At 42.2% G+C, this 13,484-nt stretch overlaps 1 protein-coding gene across 1 annotated transcript in view; it reads right to left on the bottom strand.

Annotated features, from left to right (window-relative positions):
• The window catches only part of LOC136864385 (nephrin-like), a 426,801-nt gene that overhangs the window by 76,323 nt on the left and 336,994 nt on the right, over positions 1-13,484 (bottom strand). The window lies entirely within an intron of this gene.

The raw sequence follows: 13,484 nt of genomic DNA on the forward strand, positions 1-13,484 counted from the left end.
GTTAAGTACAGAACGAAAATGGCCAACCGAACACCAGTGGGATCCGAACCCACAGCCTTCCGATTTCGTGTCGGTAGGTTGTGGGTTCGGATCCCCTATTTTCGTCCTGTACTTAATATCTCTTCAACACGTACACAACCTAATAGGTTGAAAGTCGATTTCGATAATAATAATTGACATTATTTTCCGAAATGCTCTATAATTCTCAACAATTGAAGTACGTAAAAGTTAAATGACCTAAGTTCCAAAACGTTAATGTAGAAACGAAAAGAGAATAATTTTTAAAAATAAAAACATATCTTTATTTTAAACAAAGTAAATTAAATTGTATTCACTTTACGTAAGTCTCATATATTATCATTATGATATTTCAGTACTTTTTAGGAGAAAATATTCATATATTTTAAAATTTGGAAGAAAACTCTGTGTCGTATGCTTTAACTTGTTAATTAAATTTGTGCTTGTCTTCTCATGCTTTAATTTGGTAGTGAAGTACTTATTTTCATCGTCGACAAAGTTAATCGGAGACCACAGGACCCTTTTTAGCCTTCGGAAGTGGAACGGTATTTGTTGGGTATAATTCTGTTGATATAATATTTTCCATCATAATACCCCTTCTGAAAACACGGAAAATTCCTTCTTCTGTTTCTTTAAATATAATGGCATAATAGTATGTTCTTAGATACCGTATGCAGACATTTTAATTTGACGCCATCTGGCTGTCTGCTCGTCAAATTCGACGTTCCTTTTTACCCTAGGCCTACTAGATGGCAGAGTTATTCGAATCTCTCTTGGACGCCTATGGTTTTTTAATTAATTTCGTCTCGTGAACACCAAATTGTGCCACCAGAGATCGTTCTCATAACGACAATGCATGGAGTACGTTTTTTCGCCTATCAAAAATCCTAGACCATCTCTGCCGGGTTTGAACTCTCCATCATGGAATCCAGAGTATGACACTTTGTAACTGATCCACAGAGACAACTCTAAACATAATGATACCGGGATAGTTTTCTGTCTCTTTCAGCCATTATATATTTTTATATTTTCATCTTGGAAGAGTTAACGGTCTTCACCTTTCTTTCTGCTTTCCTTCTGTTTAAAACAAGGAACGATATTCAAGGTCTTGCTCTTGTTAACACCTTCATTACATCTTTGAAAACATGGGCCTTTCCTCATTATCTGGCTTGACGTAATCTTTCTCTAGAAGGTTTAGTTGTATGTTATTTTGCAAGGGCACGAGGGTTTCGTTATTTACCCCCAACATTCAGTATATTACACAGAGCGAGATACAGAATGTTGCTAAAATATGGAACATAGTTTTATCAGTTTTGCAAAGGTTCTGGTACTACACCCAGCATTATCTTTTCTTTCTGAATCCGTTCACCCTTCAGGGTTGGTTTTTAACTCGGACTCAGTGAAGGATCCCAATTTCTATCTCTTCAAGGACAGTGTCCTGGAGCGTGATACTTTGGTTCAGTGGGATACAACTGGGCAGAAGGACCAGTACCTCGCCCAGTCAGCCTCACCTGCTATGCTGAACAAGGGCCTTGTATGGGGATGGGAATATTTGAAGGGACAGACGATGAAGAGGGAATGACGAGGCTTTGGCCTTATTTTAGTTACCGTACCATTCCGGCATTTGCCTGGAGGAGAAATGGAGAAACCACAGAAAACCACTTCGAGAATGGCTGAGGTGGGAATCGAACCATCTTCTACTCAGTTGACTTCCCGAGGCTGAGTGGACCACGTTCCAACCCTTCTACCACTTTTCAAATTTCGTGGCAGAGCCGGGGATCGAGCCCGGACCTCCGGGGGTGGCAACAAATCGCACAAACCACTACATCACAGAGGCGGACAGCGTTGTCTTTTACCGACCGCGAAAGTATATGGAAAGATCAAGGACGCAGATAAATCGCTATTGGCCTTGGTACACAACTCGGTTAGCTGCACAATTCATTTTTTAATTTTTGATTTTGGAACTCACTCCCATTAGCTTTTCCACTCTATAATTCAGAACTACCAGTCAGTGAAGTGAAACTTGTTTCCGTACACAGTGAAGTTAAAAAGTGGACACGAAAGTATTTTTACAAAAGCTGTTGAAAGCTGTGGTTAGTGTTTTAAGAAAAAGTATAACTGGTCAACCACCCTCCATTAACACTAACCGGAAAGAAAATGAAAGAGATCCAACTGCTCTAATAATGAAGGAATTGGCAAAAGAAAGAGAAGGCTGCGAATTGCGTGAAAATCTAGGGCACCGTAGGCCTCGCAAGCAAGGAAAAGTTGACCAAGGGGGATCTAATAGGAGTGGTAGTAGTAGTAGTAATTATAGCTGTACGAGTGGGCTATTAAACTCTATTAATAGTAAGCAGAGAGAAAAAACATGAATGGATCCGACACTTCCAAAAATGAAGGTATCGGCCAAATAAGGACAAGGGCCAGGAAGGGCGTGAAATTGAAAGACTCCCTTGCCCCTAACGCTGTAATACCTTCGGGGTCGGAGAAGGACAAGAGTTGACCAAGGAAGGTCGTTTAGGGTAAATTAAAGTGAGTAGCCTTGTACAAGTAAGTGAAAATAACGCCAGGACTCAGCTAAGTTCGCCGTGGTGGCCAATCCACTCTCCCAAGTTAGATGCATCTGGGGACCCATTTATTTGACTCTGACGGACAAACAGGGGATTGCATGCGTGTTAATTCTTCTTCCCCCATCCACAGGGGATCTGATAGGAAAGTGGTGGTGGTGGTGGTGGTGATTATTGTCTTAAGAGGAAGTACAGCTCGGCAACCACCCTCTATTAACACTAATCACAGAGAAACAATGAAGGGGTTGGATATCTGGAATAATGAAAATATGGGCCAAAGAAAGACAAGAGCCACGGAGGGCATAAAAGTAGGAGACTCCCTAGTACTCGGATGCTCTAATAACATCAGGGTCGCAAAAGAACAAAAGCTATCAAGGGGAGGTAGGATAGGTTAGATTAAAGTGAGTTTCCTGCCACAGAACGCTAGGGTTACACCACTATAGAGGGGTCTCTCTCCTATCAGTGACGTACAAAATCGTCTCCAAAGCATTGCTTAAAAGAGTGGAGGCACAATTAGATTCCTGCATAGGAGAGTACCAAGCTGGATTTAGGAAGTCAAGATCATGCACAGAGCAGATTCTGAACTTCAAAACTACCTACAAAAACCTCAGCACCTCACCCTATGTAGCAATTTTCGTTGACTTCCAGAAGGCTTACGACTCGGTAGACAGACAGTCCCTCTTTGAGACGTTGACTGAAATGGGACTGGATAAGAAGACTTTGAATCTTGTGAAGGCTACTCTAATGAACACCATGTCCAAAGTAAAATTCAGAGGGGTATTATCAAAAAGCTTCGAGATCAAAACAGGTGTTAGACAGGGAGATGGTTTGTCCCCTATCCTGTTTAACTGTCTGCTGGAGAAGGTCATTCGGGAATGGACGAACACACTAGCTGACAACTCTGGATTAAAAATCGGCTACAAAAAAGACAAGTTAACAGTTACTTGCTTAGCCTTCGCAGATGACCTCACACTCTTAGCTTCAAGTATGGAAGAAGCTACGTACCAGCTATCCTCCCTAGAACGCATAGCAGCTAAAGCAGGGCTAAAGATCGCTGTCAATAAAACAAAATTTCTGACCAACATCAGAAAAGCACCCAACTTCATTTCTTTGGGGGACAAAATAATACACAAGGCCAACTCATTCAAATATCTTGGAGAGTGGATAACCCCAAATGTTAAAGAGGATCTTGCAATGAAGAGTAGATGCACTAAATTAGAAAGAGCTTATCATCTTTGTAAGAACATATACAAGTCTAAATCCCTCTCCTTGAATCTTAAACTTAGACACTACAACACCGTAGTAAGACCATCTGTACTGTACGCCTCAGAATGCCTAAACCTGACCCGGAAAGGACAACTCAGAAAACTAGGAATGAAAGAGCGAAAGATCCTCAGAAGGATTATGGGTCCCATTGAAGAAGGAGATGGCTACAGAATCAGGCACAACAAGGAACTGTGCAGTAAAATAGAGAGCATTACAGCAGCTATGAGGAAGAGAAGACTAATCTTCTATGGTCACGTAGTCAGGATGGATAGCCAGAGACTCACTTCAAGAATCTGCAACACTGTATCTAGAGGGAAAGCAACAAATGCCAAATGGACGAATTTAGTGCGGAAAGACCTACAATACCTAAACACTGATCACGTTGACATTTACAACCGAGATAAATTCAGAAAGTTAGTCAAGACATCTGACTCTCTCCAGTCACTAACAACTAAATCACTGCCTCCAGGAGTAGGAATGAAATGGACTCAAGAAAGAAAAGATATCCATAGCGCTAGAATGAAGGAATACTGGGCTAAGAGGAAGAAAAGGGCTCACCAGGTTTAAGAACCACGTGGTCCATCATAGGCCTAAACGAATAATAATAATAATAATAATAATAATAATAATAATAATAATAATAATAATAATAATAATAATAATAATAATTTCGTGTGGCTGTTCCTAGCCGAGTGCAGCTCTTTTAAGGTAGACCCTCCGATGAGGGTGGGCGGCATCTGCCATATTCAGTTATCTGCGTGTTATTGTGGTGCAGGATAGTGTCATGTGTGGTGTGTGAGTTGCAGGGATGTTGGGGACAGCACAAACACCCAGCCCCCGAGCCACTGGACGTAACCAATGAAGGTTAAAATCCCTGACCCGGCCGGGAATAGAACCCGGGACCCTCTGAACTGAAGGCCAGTACGCTTACCATTCAGCTAACGAGTCGGACGGTATGGATATGACAAGCAGATTAGAGCAGATTTAGACTGAAGCAGTTACGTAGAAAAGAAAAGGTTAGCACAAGATAGGGTGGCATGGAGATCTGCATCCATCCACTCTGTGGATCGATGACTCAAACAACAACAACAACAATAGCATCCTGTCACAAGTAAGTGGAAGCAATGACAGGACTCAGCTATGTGACCGTGGTCGCCAAACGATGCTCCGAATTTAAGAGTACCTGGGGCCCCTAATTAGTCGACTCTTACGACTTGCAGGGGATATCGAGAGTGTTATTCTACTGCCCCTTAACCACAGGGGATCTGATAGGAAAGTGTTGAAATGAAATAAATTGGCGTATGGCTTTTAGTGCCGGGAGTGTCCGAGGATATGTTGATTTGACTCCCGTAGGAGACCTGCGCATCATGATGAGGATGATATGATAATGAAGACGACACATATAGTACATCCAGCCCTCGTGCCAGAGAACTTAAGCAATGATGGTTAAAATTCCCGACCCTGCCGGGAATCGTACCCGGGGACCCTGTGACCACAGGCCAGCACGCTAACCATATAGCCATGGAGCTGGACATAGGAAAGTGTTAATGGTGGTGATTATTTTTATAAGAGGAAGTACAACTGGGCAACCACCCAAGAAAGACAAGAAAATAATTCCAAATATGGATTATGGCAGGTGGCCGATGTAGCGGTGGTGATGATGGTGACTACGGTTTTATGAAGAAGTAGAACTGGGCAACCATCCTTCATTAACATCAATCAGAGGGAAAGAAAAGGAAGGGATCAAACACAAAAAGATGAAGGTATTGGTCAAAGAAAGACACAAGCCATGGAGGGCGTGAAAATGAAAGACTCCCTAGGATTCACAACCTAATACCGCCGGGGTCGTAGAGAACAAGAATTGATCAAGGGAGGTCAGATAGGATAGATACAAGTGAGGATCCTGGCGCAAGTAAATGCAAACAATGCCAGGTCTCAGCTAAGGGACACTTGGCCGTCAACCTAGGCTTCCATGGCAAGAGCCAACGAGGCTACCCGAGGTATCTCGGATTTTTAAGTTAAGAGCTTAACTATACAATCCTCTACTCACAGTAGCCGCTATGTAACTAATTAATAATGCATACTTCTTCATAAGTACTCTTGCCCCATGGCTATGTCTCCCCTGGATAATTCCATTACCGGTCTTGTGTTGTGGCGAGGATATTGAAAGCAGCAAGAAAGGGAACGCGGCTGTCGTATTAAGCCAGTGAGCTCGTTAGTTGCGGTTTGTGGTACACATATGAAGGGAGAGGAAGGGCAAAGAAACTCATTTGTGTGCTCCAGGAATGTCCAGTAAATATCACAGTCCGGGACAAATGGGAGAAAGTGGATTCCTTACCAAGTAGTTAATTATCGTTAAAACAAAGGAGAACACAGTATAACTGCATGCCCATTATGACCTCATGTTTTAATGTATATTTATGAAATGAAAGTAAATTTCGTAAGGCTTTCATACATTTCACTTCTTAATAGAAAATGGTTTAAATGAATATCACCCAAAATGTAATATCTCCAGAACGTTGGAGACTAATAGGAATATTAATAGTATATACCTTGTAGTTGCGTAGTTTACACTCACATATTGTAACCAGAACGCCCATACTTTAAGTGCAATGGAGAGCATCGGTTGACGCCAGGGCGTGTACAGTCCATGCTAGGAACTGCAGAGTGAAGGGTATTTGGATTTTATTAAAAAATTAAACTTCTGGTTTACTCAAGTTGGACCAAGTATATCACCTTTCACAGACGTGTAGGATTTTAGAAAGTCCAAGCAGTGGTTGGAAGATACGTTGTCCCTCGATGTCGGCGTCAGCGATGTACCGCATCGTCGGACTCCTTCCCCCTCACCATGGATCTCCTCTCAGCATCATGGCACCAACTTATCCCACGGAGGTGGACGGATCTTGAAGTACCGGTGAGGATCGGGATCGAACCCGGGAGTCTTGACGCCTGGTGATTGTTTTAGTGCAGCGTGGAATAATTAAGTTAGAATTTATTTCCACTGAGATCCCATGAAGGGAGTGGAGAAGTGTATATTCATCGCACAGAATGTCAATGGGATCTGATACGACAATTCTCTACCGCACTGCACTGAATACTATTACTCGACACAATTGGAAGAATCTACAAGTTGCACTATTCACCATGAAAGAAAGAGATTAACAAAGTTCAACGTAAATAATATGATAGTCGTTCGATTTACTTGACGACGTAATTCAATTTTTATAGAGTATCACAGTTTGTAATGGAAAAGAAGATTAAACGAGTTCAAAAAGTGAAATGATGGTCGTTCCGTACACTTGTCGATGTAACTCAAACTAATAAAGTACCGTATAACAGCTCACAAAATCTTAAACCTTTTCTGACACTAAGGCACAATCTTACGAAAATAAATTAAAGTACAGTTCCAGCGAAATAAATCTGTCAATGAGACACAGTCTTGTGAAATAAACTAAAGCACAGTTTTTATGAAGTAAACACTGTTACTAAGGCACAGTCTTACGAAGATAAATTAAAGCACAGTTTTTATGCAATGAATGCTGTTACTATTACGTCACAGTTTATGCAAGTCAATAACAATTCACGATTATTCGCTCGAAGAAATAATGTTAATTACTCGAGCTTTTCCACTTCAACACACAAGTCTATTGACTATTGACGACTCGAGATAGTCAATCACCTCATATCTCACACAAAATTAAAGTCCAAAGTTTTCACTTCTGATACTTAGAAATTTAGACACGAACACTTGTACTGTTTAACACGACTATCATCGGCAATCTGCCGGACAGAGTAACGACCACGAATAGATGTATACAGCTGACCCGCGCACCGTGGCAACTGGGAGTACATGCAGATACTGATTTATGATAGTCTAAGGAGCGCCTATTATATTCGCAGGCCGGGCCGTGTGGATACAAATTCAACACTTTTATACCTTCAATTACTCGGCTATCCTAACGCCGATTTTGGTGAAACATGGTATATTATCGTTTGTTATTAAGGGCTATGGGATGATGTGATCAGGATTTTTACATCATATTCCGTTCTGAAGATAACGAAATCGAAGGAATTGAATGTTCGATTGGTACGTGATCTGTCCTTGGTTGGCTCTCTGGCAGCGATTGGGTTGTGCGCATAGCTGCTACATCCTTATCGGCGCGTAGAGCGGTGTTTTCAAACCTCCCGTACGGTGTTGTTAGGACTAGCGCTAGAAATACTTTGATAGTGAATGTCGCGGTGATATTACCGTTTCAATATATTAGGGTGACAAGGGGCGTTATTTCAGTCTCTTATCACCTGTCCCCTGTCCTCCGGACATCAAGTGCCCCCTTTTTCTAAATAAAACTTCCTGTTTTCCTACATTAAGTTCAATATGTATATAATATAAATATGTCTTTCCTTCTCCTATGAATATTCTTCCAAGTCCAACAATAAAGGCTATTTTTACTTCAAAATATAATTTCAAGAATGTCTCATCCATGGACTGAGAAACACTTTTCTTTAAGTGGTGGTGGTGGTGATGGTGATTCGTCCATCCGATGGAATCGTTAAGACTTGTTCAGAAGTGGTGGGTGATCATTGTTCTAAGAGAAACAACGAATAGGCAACCATCCTATATTAATACTACTCAGAGGGAAAACACTGAAGGGACCCAACACTTCTAAAAAGTGAAGATATCGGCCAAAGGAAGACAAGAGCCAAGAAGGACGATAAAATGGAAAACTCTATGCCAGCACCCGTAATACCTTCGGAGTCAGAAAAGAACAAGAGTTCAACAAGGGAGACCGGATAGGTTACATGAAAGTAAATGTAAATGGAAGCAATGCCAGGACTCAACTAACAGCCCCGTTGTCTCCAAACCATACCCCCAAATTAAGAGCCCCTGGACCCCTTTTAGCCGCATCTTAGGACAGGCAGGGCATGCCCTGGATGTTAATTTACCTCCCCCACCCCGATGCGGAGAACTTTAAAGTGGTAGTAGTGGTGATTATTGTTTTATGAGGAAGTACAACTTGGCAACCATTCTCTATTAACACTAATCATAGGGGAAAATGGAAGGGGTCCGACACTTCAAAGAATAAAGACATTGGCCAAAGAAAGACAAGGACCAGTGCAACCATATCACCCCTACTCGAACAATAGACGGCTAACAGTTCTCACCAAATTCCGCATATCAGTGGTTCTACGGGTTGTGTGACATCGGCAATGCGCTCAAATGTGTGATTCAGACTTTTAAGTAATCCAGTTTTTTCGGAAAACAAATCGATCGGTGGTTTATCTGGAATTGATTATCAAAATGATGCCTGTTTGGGGATCCCCCATCCGGCGTCTGCGTAGTCATCTGGCGTGGGTACGCTACTGGTGCTTATATAATCATATGGTGGCGTAATTTTTCACACGTTAAAATTTTATGAACAATTAGAATTTTGTCAGAGGTCTTTTATGAAATCATATAACATGCCAAGTTTTCCCTTACTAATTATTATGCATATCTCGAAATCATACAATACAAATCAAGCTTGCATGTTGGCATTGCCGTGTTTCGGCCATTTATAGTGGGCGGAGTTGTTATTATAGATTTTCTTTCCTTGTCATTTTCATGGCTCGCTCTCTTTATGGGGATTCTTCCAGCTATGACGGACTCATGTTTACACCACCAAGTAGGAGGTGCTGTGCAAACTGATGCAACCTAATGCAACTTTACTCTTATATGGACAAGGGAGCTTAACACAAATTTTCACCGCCTAAATAAATTTTTATTTTACTATGTGTATGACCGATACGGTCCCCAGACTTCGAATGTTCTAATACCCTCGGGGTCGGAAAAGAACAATAGTTGACCAAGAGAGGATGGGTAGGACAGTTGAGATTAATACCAGGGCTCAGCCAATGGTCCCGTGGTCGCCAACTCAAGCTCCAAAGGTGAGAGACACTGGTTTCTCTTTCAGTGGCCTCTTACGAGGGGCAGGGGATACCGTGGGGGTTACTATACCACCCCCATTCATAGGTCGATCTCCACAAAGAGTCCAGTCCAGTTTAATCTCAATGGTTGTGAGACCAGCATAAGTGAGATAACATTTGCTGTTATAATTTTGTCACCGGGCGATTTGGCCGTGCGGTTAGGAGCGCGCGGCTGTGAGCTTACATCCGGGGGTCGTAGGTTCGAACCCCACTTTCAGCAGCCCTGAAAATAGTTTTCCGTGGTTTCCCATTTTCACATCAGGCAAATGCTGGGGCTGTACCTTAATTAAGGCCACGGCCGCTTCCTTCCCATTCTTAGGTCAATCCTATCCCTATCCCTTCGTCCCTGTGTCGGTGCGACGTAAAACAAATAGCAAAAAATAATAATTTTGTCATACAAGTCCGTCCCCATACGTTGTCACCAATATCACTGATTCGAATTTTATTCAAACTCAGCTCATCAAAGCGAGGCATTTTGAACTGCGAGAATTGTGAGGAATGGATTGAAAAATTATTGACTAATCTCTTACTTCGACTTCACAGCTAAAACCTCCTCTCGGTTTCTGGAACCCAATTCTGAACCTCTTGTGACTCACTTCTGATTTCTGACTTCCACCAAAAGAAATAGGGCTCAGTTTCTTCAGCACAATGTTTTAGTCCTAGCTCATCAGGTGTTTTCCTGGAGGTACTTGTTGAGATCTACAATCCGGAAAAGCTCTAACAATTTTCTCAGGTACCATGCAGAGTAACCACAAGCGTTTGATATATTTCCAAACTGATTCATGTGTGATTTGTCTTCTTAGAAGTCACACGCAATTGGCTTGGTTCCCTAAATTTTCTTTAATTTCCCCAGCCTTGTATATTTCTGGACACTTGAATGATTTTTTACTTATTTACTACTTAATTAATCCGTTTACACTCCAAGGTGGGTTTCTCTGGGATCCAACCTTTATCGCCTCAAGGGCAGTGTGCTAGAGCGTGAGGTATTTGGTCTGAGTTACAACTGGAGATGAGAACAACTACCTCACCCAGGTGGCCTCTCCTGCTATACTGAACAGGCGCCTTGTAGAGGGGACAGGGAGATTGGAAGGTATAGACAAGGAAGAGGGAAGGAAGAGGCCGTAGCCTTACATTAGGTACAATCCCGGCGTTTGGCCTGGGGGGGGGGGGGAAGTGGGAAACCACGAGAAACCACTTCGAGGATGATTGAAGTGGGAGTCAAACATATCTCTACTAAGCTGCACACTCGAGTCTGAGTGTACCCCTATCCATTTCACGTACCACGTTTCGAATATCGTGGCAGAGCCGTGAATCGAACCCGGGTATCAAGGGATGGCAGCTAATCACACTAACCAGTACACCACGGAGACGGAGCACTTGAATGTAATACGCCTAGCTCGTATTATCACAAACTATGAAAAGAACATATGATTTACAGCTCTTCGACAGATTATTAGATCTCAAACACAGAAATGAGCGTTACTTTTCCCTACTCTTTCTCCTTTCATCATTGTTTTTATTTTAAAACATTTTTCGCTAGTCATGAGTTTTCTCACAAATGACACGAGATGCAGCTGAGATGCAATAAAGGGTTGCAACTGTTGTATTGCTCTTTTTGTCCTTAATTTGCTTCCTTGGAGTAGAAGAAAACCTTTCTTCTTTTGCCTGACTTTCATCTCCACGTTTCCTATTCCTTTAAGATGTCTGTGCTGTCTAATTTCTCAGCCCCTTCAACAAGGAATCCAGCAAGATGTCCGGCACGGTTGCGGACTGTCACCCGCACTCTTCAATATTTATGGTGAGTACATAATGGGAGGTGCACTTGGAGAATGGGATGGCGGATTTCCTGTTGGGGGTAGGACAATATCCAACCTCCGTTATGCTTTCTTTTTCTTTTTTTTCTTTTTTTTTTTGCTATTTGCTTTACGTCGCACCGACACAGATTGGTCTTATGACGACGATAGTAGGAGAGGAACGGCCTAGGAATGGAAAGGAAGCGGCCGTGGCCTTAATTAAAGTACAGTTCCAGCATTTGCCTGGTGTGAAAATGGGAACTACGGAAAACCATCTTCAGGGCTGCCAACAGTGGGATTCGAACCCATTAGCTCCCGGATGTGAGCTCACAGCTGCGTGCCCGTAACCGCACGGCCAACTCGCCCGGTCCTCCGTTATGAAGACGATACTGCAGTAATTGTTAGAGACGAGTAGAAAATGGTAGAGCTCATGTCAAATATGTCCGTGCTCAAATGGGACAACAAATTTGGTATTGAAACAATAGGTAATGAAAGGAGTCAATTTCGCCGAATGTTAGGAACAAATTCATTCGATGACTGGTCAGTAATCCCGTGCCAAGGAACAGGAGTGTCACATTTTCAGAAATACTAAAAATAAACCAAACCCCATGACGGAACAGCCCCCATGGGTCTTGGCCTACCGCACGGCAAATACTCTCGGCCGTTATTTCTGGGCTTCCTAGACGGGGGCTGCTATCTCACCGTCAGATAGCTCCTCAATTGCAATCATGTAGTCTGAGTGGACCTGGAACTAGCTCTGAGATACAGGTAAAAATCAGTGACCTGGCCGGGAGTGGAAATCGGAGTCTCCGGTTAAGAGGCAGGCACGCTACTCCTACACCGCGGGGCCGGTTTGCAAAATTATCCGACAGCCATTTGCAAAATTACCCGACAGCCATTAATTTCCCCTCGAAAAATGTCCATACTTCATAGGAATTTACAGTCCTTCTGAAGCTCGCCGTAAATTATACCAATATTCTTGTCTTTATCGATAATGTTTGTGAAATGACCCGCGAAGGAGGATGAAACACTGAGTCAAGTACGCGGGTATTTTCCCTTCACTTCTTTGCTAATCAACGAGAGACTTACTGATCCATTCAGCAAGAAAGGATAGAAAGGTTTTGAAGATGTTCGCGGTTTTGATCATTCGTAAGTTAATATTGTATCCCTCGATAAATATTCCAACACAGCCATCATTATAGATCCAGCAATTAGGTACGAATCAAACGCTGTCGACCAAGCGGATGATGTTAACAAAGCGACTTGAGCATTACCCTCGACCAGACCCCTCTTTTTATTCGACAGTTGTAGCCTACGTGCCGACCCGAGGTTTCACTTCCCCTACCTCATTATAATCACCTGTTCACACCCAGTCACGCAGGTCACCCATGGGCTTCAAGTAGAAAGACTGTCAAATCCCTTGATTCGAGGCCTGGGTGGGTTTGATTTTCTCAACATCCCTGCAACTCGTACACAATACAAAACACTACTCCCCACCAGAATAACAAGTAGGTTTATATACGAGACAGACGCCATCCATCCTTTTCGGAGGGTCTGCCTACCAAGATCAGCAGCAAGCTCGCAAGAGTGACACGATAGTTTTTTTGTCACAACCATTACGATCAAAGCATTTATTCATGTTACTCTCATTCTTTTTCTAATTATAAATTTGTAATATGTGTTAATAATAAAGAAGAAGAAAAAATAATCTTATTTATTTATTTATTTATTTATTTATTTATTTATTTATTTATTTATTTATTTATTTATTTATTTATTTATTTATTTATTTATTTATCTTTGCGTTTAGGCCATCTACGGACCACGGTGCTTGTGTTCTAGTTGTGGTTTTGTCGTCGTCTGCCCGGTTTGGCGTACT

This window comes from Anabrus simplex, chromosome 1 (genome assembly GCF_040414725.1).
Source record: "Anabrus simplex isolate iqAnaSimp1 chromosome 1, ASM4041472v1, whole genome shotgun sequence".
Lineage (NCBI taxonomy): Eukaryota > Metazoa > Arthropoda > Insecta > Orthoptera > Tettigoniidae > Anabrus > Anabrus simplex.